We start from the raw sequence: 11,947 nt of genomic DNA on the forward strand, positions 1-11,947 counted from the left end.
TGTACATGACATTGATATGTGTGCATGACATTGATATGTGTGCATGACATTGATATGTGTGCATGACATTGATATGTGTACATGACATTGATATGTGTGCATGACAATGAACTAAAATCCCACATTTTCAATAAAGCACTGATAACCAGAAGAAAAACACAACAAAAGGAAAAACAAGGGTTCTAGTGATTATTGGTAGACCACTGTAGCCTGTCCTATACTCACTGTCACTTAGGCTGCGTTTAGATAGTCAACTCAATTCTGATCTTTTCTTTTCACTAATTGGTATTCTGACCTATCAGATTAGCTCTGAAAAAGATCTGATGTGATTGGTCAAAAGACCAATTAGTGGAAAAAATATCAGAATTGGGCTGCCTGTGTAAACGCAGCCTTAATGTACTACTATGCAGCTTCATTGTAACAGAACACAATAGAATGTGAATGAATGCCCATAAGTATTTAGAATCAGAGTATCGAGTTTTCCCCAGTAGTATTACAAAGGATTTCTTTATTGGAATGCATGAGGTTCTACAACATGACATCAACTAACATACAAGACTAAGAGCCTGGGCAAATACTTGAAAACCTATCTTGTTCATACAGTAAATATATTGTACGTTGGCATCCTAATACATCATTTTTTCATAAGTATTTTAACTGTATTGATATGTGCCTTGACTTTGTCACATTCAGTCATAGTAACCACAATTGTTTCAATATTGTTATTGCCAACTAAAGTGATACTGTATATTATCTCAAATATATATTTTCATTAGGAAAATTACAAAATAATTTATCATAACTGTAAACATTCATCTATTATTTCTCTCTGTGCAAATACAGATATGCCACTTGGGTTTGGTTGGTGGCCTTAGTTAAGTTATACAGTGCCTTCAGAAAGTATTCTCACCCATTTTTAGATATAGCCGAATGTAAAATTGATTATTTAGAGAAAAAAAATATCATCACTGGCCTACACACACACACAATACATCATAATGTCAAAATTAAATTATGTTTTGGGACATTTTTACAAATTAATTCAAATGAAAAGCTGAAATGTCTTAAGAATTCAAGTATTCAACCCCTTTGTCATGGCAAGCCTATATGAATTCATAATAAGTTGCATGGACTAAATTGGGTTTAACATGATTTTTTTAATGACTACCTCATTGCTGTACCCCACACATTCAATTATCTGTAAAGGTCGCTCAGTCGCACAGTGAATTTSAAACACAGATTCAACCCTAAGACCAGGGAGATTTTACAATGCTTTGCAAACAAGGGTACCTATTGGTAGATGGGTAAAAAAATTAAAAAATAAAGATAGAATATCCCTTTGAGCATGGTGAAGTTATTAATTACACTATCAATGGTGTATCAATACACCCAGTCACTACAAAGATGCAGGCGTCCTTCCTAACTCAGTTGCCGGAGAGGAAAGAAAACCGCTCAGATTTCACCATGAGGCCAATGGTGATTTTAAAACAGTTACAGAGTTTAATGGCTGTGACAGGAGACAACTGAGGATGGATCAACAACATTTTAGTTACTCCACAATACTAACCCAATTGACAGAGTAGAAAGAATGAAGCCTGTACAGAATAAAAATATTCCAAAACAAAGTGTTATGTTCGGGGCAAATCCAATACAACACATTACAGAGTACCACTCTCCATTTTTTCAAGTATAGTGGTGGCTGTATCATGTTATGGGTATGCTTGTAATCGTTAAGGACTGAGGAGTTTTCAGGATAAAAAATAAACGTAATGGAGCCCAGCACAGGCAAAATCCGAGAAAACCTGGTTCAGTCTGCTTTCAAAAAGACACTGGAAGATGAATTCACCTTTCAGCAGGACAGTAACCTAAAACACAAGGCCTAATCTACACTGGAGTTGCTTACCAAGAAGACAGTGCATGTTCCTGAGTGGCCGAGTTCCAGTGACTTAAATCTACTTGTCTTGAAAATGGTTGTCTACCAATGATCAACAACTAATTTGACAGAGCTTGAAGAATTTTGAAAAGAATAATGGGCACATTTTGCACAATCCAGGTGTGTAAAGCTTCTAGAGACTTACCCAGAAAGACACAGCTGTAATCACTGCCAAAGGTGCTTCTGCAAAGTATTGACTCAGGGCTGTGAATACGTATGTAAGTAGATAAAGGGCTTCATTGCCAAAATCCCGAAGTATCCCTTTAAAGTCATTGAAGGCCCAGGGAAGTGTTCTGTAAAATTCTGTATTTAATTTTCAATAAATTGGCAAAAATGTCTAGAAACATGTTTTCACTTTGTCATTATAGGGTATTGTGTGTAGATGGGTGAGAAAAATATATATTTAATCCATTTTGAATTCAGGCTGTAACAACAAAATGTGGAATAAGTTAAAGGGTATGACTACATTCTGAAGGCACTGTATGTACCATGACTAATTTGTGAACTCATAATAAATTAATCTCTGTGAGTATCTACACAGCCAATTATGTCTAACAAACATATAACAAATATAGTATCACGAGTTAACTGAGGAGTTACATGTTTACAGTGTGAGAGTCTGTAGGGTTGTACACATACGAGTGCAAGTCCAGATTCCCTTTCGCAGAGAACAGAGTGATTTATCATCAGTCATGAGTCAGAACAGTGATTTATCATCAGTCATGAGTCAGAACAGAGTGATTTATCATCAGTCATGAGTCAGAACAGAGTGATTTATCATCAGTCATGAGTCAGAACAGAGTGATTTATCATCAGTCATGAGTCAGAACAAAGTGATTTATCATCAGTCATGAGTCAGAACAGAGTGATTTATCAGGACAATGACAAAAAGTAAACATACACAGTCTTGTACAGCTAACCATGTGGGGACACACAATTCTGTCCCATTCAAAATCATATTTTCCATAACCCCTAAACCTAACCTGTACTCTTGCCCTAACCCTAACCCTAACCTTAACCCAAAAACCTAACCTTAACCCCTAACCCTAGCTCCTAACCCTTAACATAGTTCTAACACTAATTCTAACCTTAACCCTAAACACCCTAGAAATAGCATTTGACCTTGTGGGGACTAATAAAATGTCCCCAGTTGGTCAAATTTTTGTTTGTTTACTATTCTTGCAGGGATTTTTGGTCCCCACAAGAATAACTAAACACGTCCACACACACACACTTCACTGGGCAAATTTTGACAATTAAGCCCTTTATCTACTTCCTCAGAGTCAGATGAACTCATGGATACCACCATTTTTATGTCTTTGCATCTAGTATGAAAGAAGCTGCAGGTAGTTTTGCGAGCCAATTCTAACTAGCGTTAGCGCAATTACTGGTATCTGGGTCAATGACGAGACATGTAAATTTGGTGTCCAAAGGCCATTAATTTAACATAAAAAGATATATATAATATTAAATCACACAACTCTTAMCCTTCTTTTGACCCAGAAATATTTGTGTTGCAAACTATTAAATTAAGGGAGTTACTGAGCTCTAAAGTGACAAAATATCCTTCAGTGTAACTGTCCGGGTTAAAATTCGAATGACAAAAGTGTTTTTAAAATGTAGAATTTCATCCTAAAAATATAAATGAACACCCATGGCATAATTGTGTTAGTGTTTGCAACAATATATAGAATAATGTGCGACATACTGTATCTAAAAAATATTTCACTTGAATAACTTTTGTCCGGACTTCTGCGCTTCATCAATGTCATTCAGTAAAGTAAACAAATTGACAACAGAATTTCAGCATGCTTACAGGGAAGGACACTCAACAAGCACAGCATTTACACAAATGACTGATGATTGGCTTAAAGAAATTGATGATAAAATGATTGTGTGCGCTGTCTTGTTGGACTTCAGTGCAGCTWTTGACATTATTGATAGTCTGCTGCTGGAAAAACGTACATGTTATGGCTTTACACCCCCTGCTATAATGTGGATAAAGAGTTACTTGTCTAACAGAACACAGAGGATGTTCTTTAATGGAAGCCTCTCAAATATAATCCAGTTAGAATCAGGAATTCCACAGGGTAGCTGTTTAGGCCCCTTGCTTTTTTCAATGTTTACTAACAACATGCCACTGACTGAGTAAAGCCAGAGTGTCTATGTATGCGGATGACTCAACACTATACACATCAGCTACTACAGCGACTGAAATGACTGCAACACTCAACAAAGAGCTGCAGTTAGTTTCAGAGTGGGTGGCAAGGAATAAGTTAGCCCTAAATATTTATAGCATTGTATCTGGAACAAAACACTCACTAAAACCCTAAACCTCAATTAAATCTTGTAATAAATCATGTGGAAATTGAGCAAGTTGAGATGACAAAACTGCTTGGAGTAACCCTAGATTGTAAACTGTCATGGTCAAAACATATTGATGCWGTAGTAGCTAAGATGGGGAGAAGTCTGTATATAATAAAGCGATGCTCTGCCTTCTTAACAACACTATCAACAAGGCATGTCCGACAGGCCCTAGTTTTGTCGCACCTTGACTACTGTTCAGTCGTGTGGTCAGGTGCTGGCCCTTGGATGTACACAGCGAGCTAATATTAATAATATGCATGTCAATCTCTCCTGGCTGAAAGAGGAGGAGAAATTGACTTCATCACTACTTTTATTTATGAGAGGTATTGACATGTTGAATGCACCGAGCTGTCTGTCTAAACTACTGGCACACAGCTCGCACACATGCATACCCCACAAGAGGTCTCTTCACAGTCCAAGTCCAGAACAGACTATGGGAGGCACACAGTACTACATAGAGCCATGACTACATGGAACTCTATTCCACATCAAGTAACTGACGCAAGCAGTAACATTAGATATTAAAAAAACAGATAGAAAAACACCTTATGGAACAGCGGGGACTGTGAAGCAACACAAACATTGGCACAGACATTGGCACAGACACATGCATACACACACGATAACATACGCACTATACATACTCATGGATTTAGTACTGTAGATATATGGTAGTAGTGGAGTAGGGGCCTGAGGGCACACAGTGTGTTGTGAAATCTGTGAATCTATTGTAATGTTTTTAAAATTGTATAAACTGCCTGAATTTTGCTGGACCCCAGGAAGAGTAGCTGCTGCTTTGGCAGCAGCTAATGGGGATCCATAATAAATGCAAATACAAAAGGTATTGTTTTCATGCTACTGTCAGCAACAGAATAGTATATAATAGGATATTCAAGCTGGGTGGTTAACACATAACATTAAGTTGCGCTATTACACTGTAGTTATGTTTTATTGCACTGCAGTTAATGTATAACTGATGCATTATATTAGTTAATATAATATCACGCACACGTAATTATGCATTCAAAATGGATTATGAATTATATTCATTAATAGCTGCTTCACGTTTGGGACACTTTATGAAATATCGAGATTGTACAAGTTTGAATTGAAGTAGGTTGATGGGCATTTTATGTAGCTATTTTGTGTAGGTATCTTGAAATTGCATTTGTGTACCTGCATTGAATATACATTTACCAGTTAGAGTGTAACAATGCATAGTTACAACATTAACTACCATGTAATAATCGTGCAATAATGCAACTTAATGCAACGTAAAGTGTTGCCGCAGCCTCAAATTATAGTAAAATGATTATTATTAACATTAGCAATGAAATAGTAGCAAAACATGTTTGAGAGAGAAAGGGAGAGGGAGTTGATTTAACTTTTAAACTTTGATTAAGTGTTATCATTGTATAGCCAACTATTAATAGACTACTAATAACATTTAATGGATGCGAATCCTATTCTGTGCCAGTGTCATTCAGGGTAACAAAATATTTTCATATAGTATAACACCAGTATTTTATATTAAAATACAATAACTTTGTTTTGTTGACTGAGACAAATCTCAAAGCATGAATGAAATATTTTCATAGATTTTTGCATTTTTTTCAATACAAGGCGGGAGGTTTTTATTTAAAAAAAACTGCAACAAATTTTGTGCTGTACCCGTGGCACATCAAAAATGTGGTATTCAAAATAAAATGTCATTTTTTCGGGGTAGTTCTATTTCTGCCAGTCTAAGCATGGATATTTAAATTGTGATTATGAAAAATGGGCAAAAAAAATTATCAAATAAAAAAAACACTAGGGTACATTCATATGAATCACAATAAAAATGAATTATTGGCTTTATTCTTGAATATAACTAATATGGGCATAGGTGACACTCCAATTAACATAAAAAAGCCTTTTAGGGAATTGTAATTGCTGTTTTATTTTTTTGCTACTTTGAAAACCATCTACTAGCATGCCAACAGTTACCAAAGACTTCCAGTCATTGCGCTAACGCTAGTTGGCAGTTAAACTAACGCTAGCTAGCAACTTCCTTCAAGCTGCACACAGAGGCATAAAAATGGTATCCACAAGTTCATCTGACTCTGGGGAAGTAGATAAAGAGTTTCATTGCCAACATCCTGAAGTATCCCTTAAATGTGGAACTTGTACTCGTCTTTCTCAAACCCACAGTAGTTTGCAGCATCGTTAGGACTAGCAGTAATCATAGAACTCAAGAGAACTAGCAATGTTGTGTTATTGATTCAGATATTATTGTAAGTCCTCCGTGTAATCATGTGTACAGTACTGCTCTTCCATGGTGAATGAGGACTGCCTTCTGCTCTCCCTCTTCTCTTTGCCACCTTTTCTACTTTTACAGCATCCTTTTTTCTCTGGCCTCTGGAGCATTCCCTCAGATAGATTAGTCTGTCTGGTCGTCTCAGGAGTTTTCCTCCAGTGCTCTGCGGAAACTGAGCCGTTTGACGGAATCCCTTTGGATGGGACAGCAGAGAAGATGAGGAGGAGGAGGAGAGAGAGGAGAGGAAACTATTCAATTAGATTTGCATGGGGGCATAGGCAACATGAAAATACAACACAGCAGCTGTCAGATTCTTTCAGATGACATAAGCAAACAGGACTGTTAATAGGATTAACATGAAACTAAAATTAACATTCTTATTAAACATATTCAGGTATCAGTGGTGTTCCAAATGGAACTATTTTCCCTATATACAGTAGTGCACTACTTTGGACCAGGGGCCATAGTGGTATAGGGAATGGGGTGCCATTTGCGACGTAACCTAAACCTCCTCCGTTTCCAAACATTTCCCCTCACATTTGGGCCCGAATGGACTCAACCCTGCATTGCGCACTTTGATGATCCGTTACCTGTTCTCCAGGCGTGGTTTGATGGGTTTGTAGAGCTCGGGTATCTTCCTCTCCAGCATGGGCCGCAGGTTCTCTCTCAGACGGTTGTAGTTCTTCTTTAACTCCTGCTGGTACTCCTTCTGGTCCAACGTGATCAGGTGCTTGTTCTTCTCCACAGCCTCGCCACACCTACAGAGGAACAGGGGGGGGAAACATAGGACGTGTCCCAAATGGAACCCTATTCCCTATACACAGTAGACCAGGGTCCATAAAGTAGTGCTCTATATACACTGTAGGGAATATGGTACCATTTGGGATATAAGCATACTGTGGGCTGTGTCTCAAGTCTTCAATGAGTTCCTCTCCTCACCTTCATCACTCAACACTGACCTGACATTACTTTTCATTCATCTTCATGAGGATGTTCATGCATCCATTTCATTTCCTTATTTTCTTTTCATGGATTTCAGTTCATTTCCTGAACAAACTATGTGACCGACATGGATTTGTCCCCAAATCAGTTCACATTGGCATTTAATAATTGTTTCACCTTATTAAACAACCTGTGTGTCCACCTGTATTAGATGTTCACTCTTTCTCTGAGCCTTGCTTCCTTTTTTAGTACAGGATTGCTCAAGGAAGGAAAGTGTCTCTTGTAGTACTGTGCTGAGAGTGGCAGGGAGTATAGTGATCCGTGCACAAAAACAGTACCCTGGGGTTGAACCTCATTTCAGAGGACAGGTATGGTACGGGGTCTGGTCTGCCCGCAGTCACAATTACAACATGCATAATGGATGACAGACAAACGAGCCAGAAGGAAATGGAAAGACGAGCCCCTTTTTAATGCAAGTAATATGAAAAATGTAATCTAACAGAATACAGTAACTGCATAGGGACTGCTGAAAAAAAGGGGGGCTGGGGAAAAAAAGCATTTCACTCCCCCCCGAAAAACCTCCAATCAGTTGATGTGTTGCTACTAGCTAGCCATCGTCCTTCCAGCCCAAATAGCAGCTTGAGAAGTGGATTATTGGAATATAATGAGCTCGTGCAAACTTGCATGGATTATGGAAGAAAATAAAAGTTTCTGAAATGACGGTAAATATTTGCTGGCCTGCTTGCAGCAATCAACGTAGTTGGAATGTGACATGAGGGTTCTCAAATGAAAGCCACCTTTCGGAGGCAAACGATATGAGACACACATACACACTCGCACTCAGAGACACACTCCCTGGACCAAATCACCATAGTCCCTGCCTCATCCGTTTAGACGGTTGGTTTAAATTATGTTTCAAATATTCAAACTAAAATGAAAGTCCCCAGGGAACAATAAAGTTTTTCTGTTCCACGCAGCTGAGTGATGTTAAAGGGGAAACAAGTTAATATGCCTGTCCTGTTGTTGTATTAAATCACGTCTAGCTTCCTTCAGTATCACCTAGGAATGTATTTCAGTAATAACACATTACCAAGACAGATGGTGTGGGTGCATACATAGCTGGTTTTTACTGTCAATCGCTTGCTTTTCCATGTCCACCATTTTTTATYATTATAATTTTTATTTATTTAATTAGGCAAATCAGTTAAGAACAAATTCTTATTTACAATGACGGCCTACACTAACCAAACCGGACGACGCTSGGCCAATTGTGGCCGGTTGTGATACAGCCTGGATTTGAACCAGGGTGTCTATAGTGACGCCTCTAGCACTGAGATGCAGTGCCTTAGACCACTGCGCCACTCGGGAGCCCAATAGCACCATGCAACAGTACTAATTTATATGGTGTCCATACTTCAAGCCACCACTAAAACAATTTCAAACCATTAATGACAGAAATATATATTCCACCACAAAATGTACTACTGCCGGCATTGAAAACGAGTGTACACTTTGGGGAAAAGATAGAGAATCGAACTGTACCAAAAACAAGTGTCAGAGCGAGATCAAAAGTGAGAGCAAAGTGTACGTTTGATGTGTTTCTCATCACTGGCTGGTAGGCGTGGATTGCAGTTGCACGGTGGTGTTTGGGTTGGTTCTCACCTCATGATGAACTCTTTGAAACACAGGCGCAGTTTGTTGTGGTGACGGAAGAGCTTGGGGTCTGCTGGGATCTCATTCAGAAAGACCTGGGCCACCTCCAACGGTCCCTACGCGCACGCACACACACAGAGGGAGAGTGTGAAAGATGGAAGGAAGGAAAGGAGGGGAGGAAGATGGTATAAGAAATGAAGAAAGAGTATGAGCATGTGAATGATGAATGCCTCGCTTTCATTAGAGGAAACTTCATTAGAGGAAACGACTTCCTAACTGAATACTCAGTAATGACCTTCATTAGAGGAAACTACTTCCTAACTGAATACTCAGTAATGACCTTCATTAGAGGAAACTACTTCCTAACGGAATACTCAGTAATGACCTTCATTAGAGGAAACTACTTCCTAACTGAATACTCAGTAATGAATGCGTTCCAAACAGACCCCTATTCAATAGATAGTGGACTTCTTTTGACCAGAGCCCATTACATAAGGAATATGGTGCCATATGATACGCAGCCAAAGTGTCCAAAGGCCAGGACATAAGATAGAGATCAGATGAAGGAGACCCTGATTAGCCTGATCGCTGTGTGGCTAATGTCACCACTAACCCTGCCTACAAGCAGCCATTTGGCTCCCATTCATTCCCTCTCTGGGATCGTGTTATCCTAACTTATATTTATCATGAAACCACAGCACGCTCACATGGCCAGGCATTAGAATGCTCATCGTGGTTCATTCGCAAACATATGTGCTAGACTTTGGCCTGGAGAGCCGGACGGACAGAGGGGAGCCATCCCTCTCTACTGATTAGGCCCAGGGCTGTGTTTGTTTATGGACAGCATGAGCATTAAGGTTGTGTATACAGTCAGCAGGTGAAAGCAGGGGTTGCTGTCAGAATAGACTATACAAAAGAGAGCTGGGGCCTGATGTAACTACATCATGACTTTAGCGTTTAGCCAACGTTTGACGGGAGCTGTAAGCCATCAGATCAAAGGGTTTCAGTGTTTAGCGCAGACATGAAAGAAGAGGTTGTGAATGAAGGTTTTAACAGAATCAGCCGAGCCACTGTACAGACGATGTTATGGTTGAACTGGACTCTTTGATGTATCATGTCTCCCACCTGCTCTTTATCAAGTTACTTACTAACTTCCTAGATTGGATGTTTCCTCAAGGTTAGTGATGAGGATTCAGGAGAATACAACTAACACCTACGAGATGCACTATGCAATCACTTCAGTTGGCTTTTCACACTTGTTTTTCATCTTCATTTGATGTGTGGAGTCAATGAGTAACTTTCAAATCAGTAATGCTAATGTTAAAAATGCCAGTTTGGGAGGGGCATAAAAATATATTTATTTGAAGTCAGAACAGGTGGCTGGAGGTACCTGGTTGACGGTGGCTCCCACAGAGCCCTGTAGAAGCATCTGGAGCATCTTAGCATCGGGCTGCTCCCTGTGTGTGGTTACTGCTAGCTCCCTGGTCTTCTTCTGCATGTCCTCGATGGCCACCTCAATGGGAGTCAGGTCAAACTTGGGAATGGGAGGATGAGAAGGAAGGAGAGGCAAAGAAAGTGAAAAGGTACAAGTTAGATTTGGAAAGATAAAAAAAAAAGAAATCTGTCTAATTGGCTAAGAGTCATTAACGATCAAAAAGCAAAGATGAACCCAATATTGAAAAGCTGTGTCTAAATAGGCTTTGTTCTACCAGCATACCTCTTCTTTCTGGATGACGTTGATGCGCGTCTTGATGTAGGGGAAGGTGTGCATAGTGGTGAGGATGGTCTTCCTCTTGTACTGCTCGTTGAGCTCACCACGCGGCCGCCCGGCCTTTGTGAAGGGCGTGGTGTACATGAAGCGACGCAAGTTGAAGTTCTTCTCAAAGTTGGTCAGGCGGTCTTTCATCTCATAGTCATCAAAGAAGGGCTCCACGTAGGTGATCTGTATGTAGGCCTGTGGGAGGGAGAGAGAGAGAGAGAGAGAGTGAAGGCAGGGGCGGAGAATGAGAGAAAAAGTGGGTGAGGGGATAAAAGTAGAGATGCATCTAGTTGTTTGTGAATGTTCCTCTCAATAATTTGACATTCACAAACAACTAGATGCATCTCTACTTTGATGCGAGTCAGAAGAAAGTGAAAAGGGACACAGCAGGAACACAGGATGGTTTGGTGGTGTACTGTCATATACTGTACCTTGTTAGCATCCAGTTTGCTTCTGTCTATGCCTTTGGAGTCTTTGATCATCTCCAGGGCATCGCCAAAACACTGACTGTAGAAGTTCTACAACACCAATAGATACAGTACTCATATGAATAGATGCAGTACTCCTATAAATAGATGCAGTACTCCTATACTCCTATAAAATAATGCAGTACATCCTATTAAAGAATTGCAGACTCCTATGAATTAATGCAGGACTCCTATGAATAGAGCAGTACTCCTATTGAAGAGATGCAAGTACTCCTATGAATAGAGGCAAGTACTCCTATAATAATGCATACTCCTATGAATAGCTGCAGGACCTCCTATGAATCCTGCAGTACCACATGATAGATGCAGTATCTATGAGATAGACTCCTATAATACTGAGGACTCCTATGACATAGATGCAGTACCCTATGAATAGATGCGTATCCTATGAATAAATCGTACTTCCCCTTGAATAAATGGCGTATTCTCCTATGAATCAGTAAACTGCATATCGACTAATGCTTGCATACTCCTATGAATAAATGCAGTACTCCTATGAATAGATGTAG

At 39.5% G+C, this 11,947-nt stretch overlaps 1 pseudogene; it reads right to left on the minus strand.

The window, feature by feature from the left end:
• Positions 1 to 471: 471 nt before the first annotated feature.
• The window catches only part of LOC111957567 (dedicator of cytokinesis protein 8-like), a 106,652-nt pseudogene continuing 95,176 nt past the window's right edge, over positions 472 to 11,947 (minus strand).

This window comes from Salvelinus sp. IW2-2015, linkage group LG33 (assembly GCF_002910315.2).
Source record: "Salvelinus sp. IW2-2015 linkage group LG33, ASM291031v2, whole genome shotgun sequence".
Taxonomy (NCBI): domain Eukaryota; kingdom Metazoa; phylum Chordata; class Actinopteri; order Salmoniformes; family Salmonidae; genus Salvelinus; species Salvelinus sp. IW2-2015.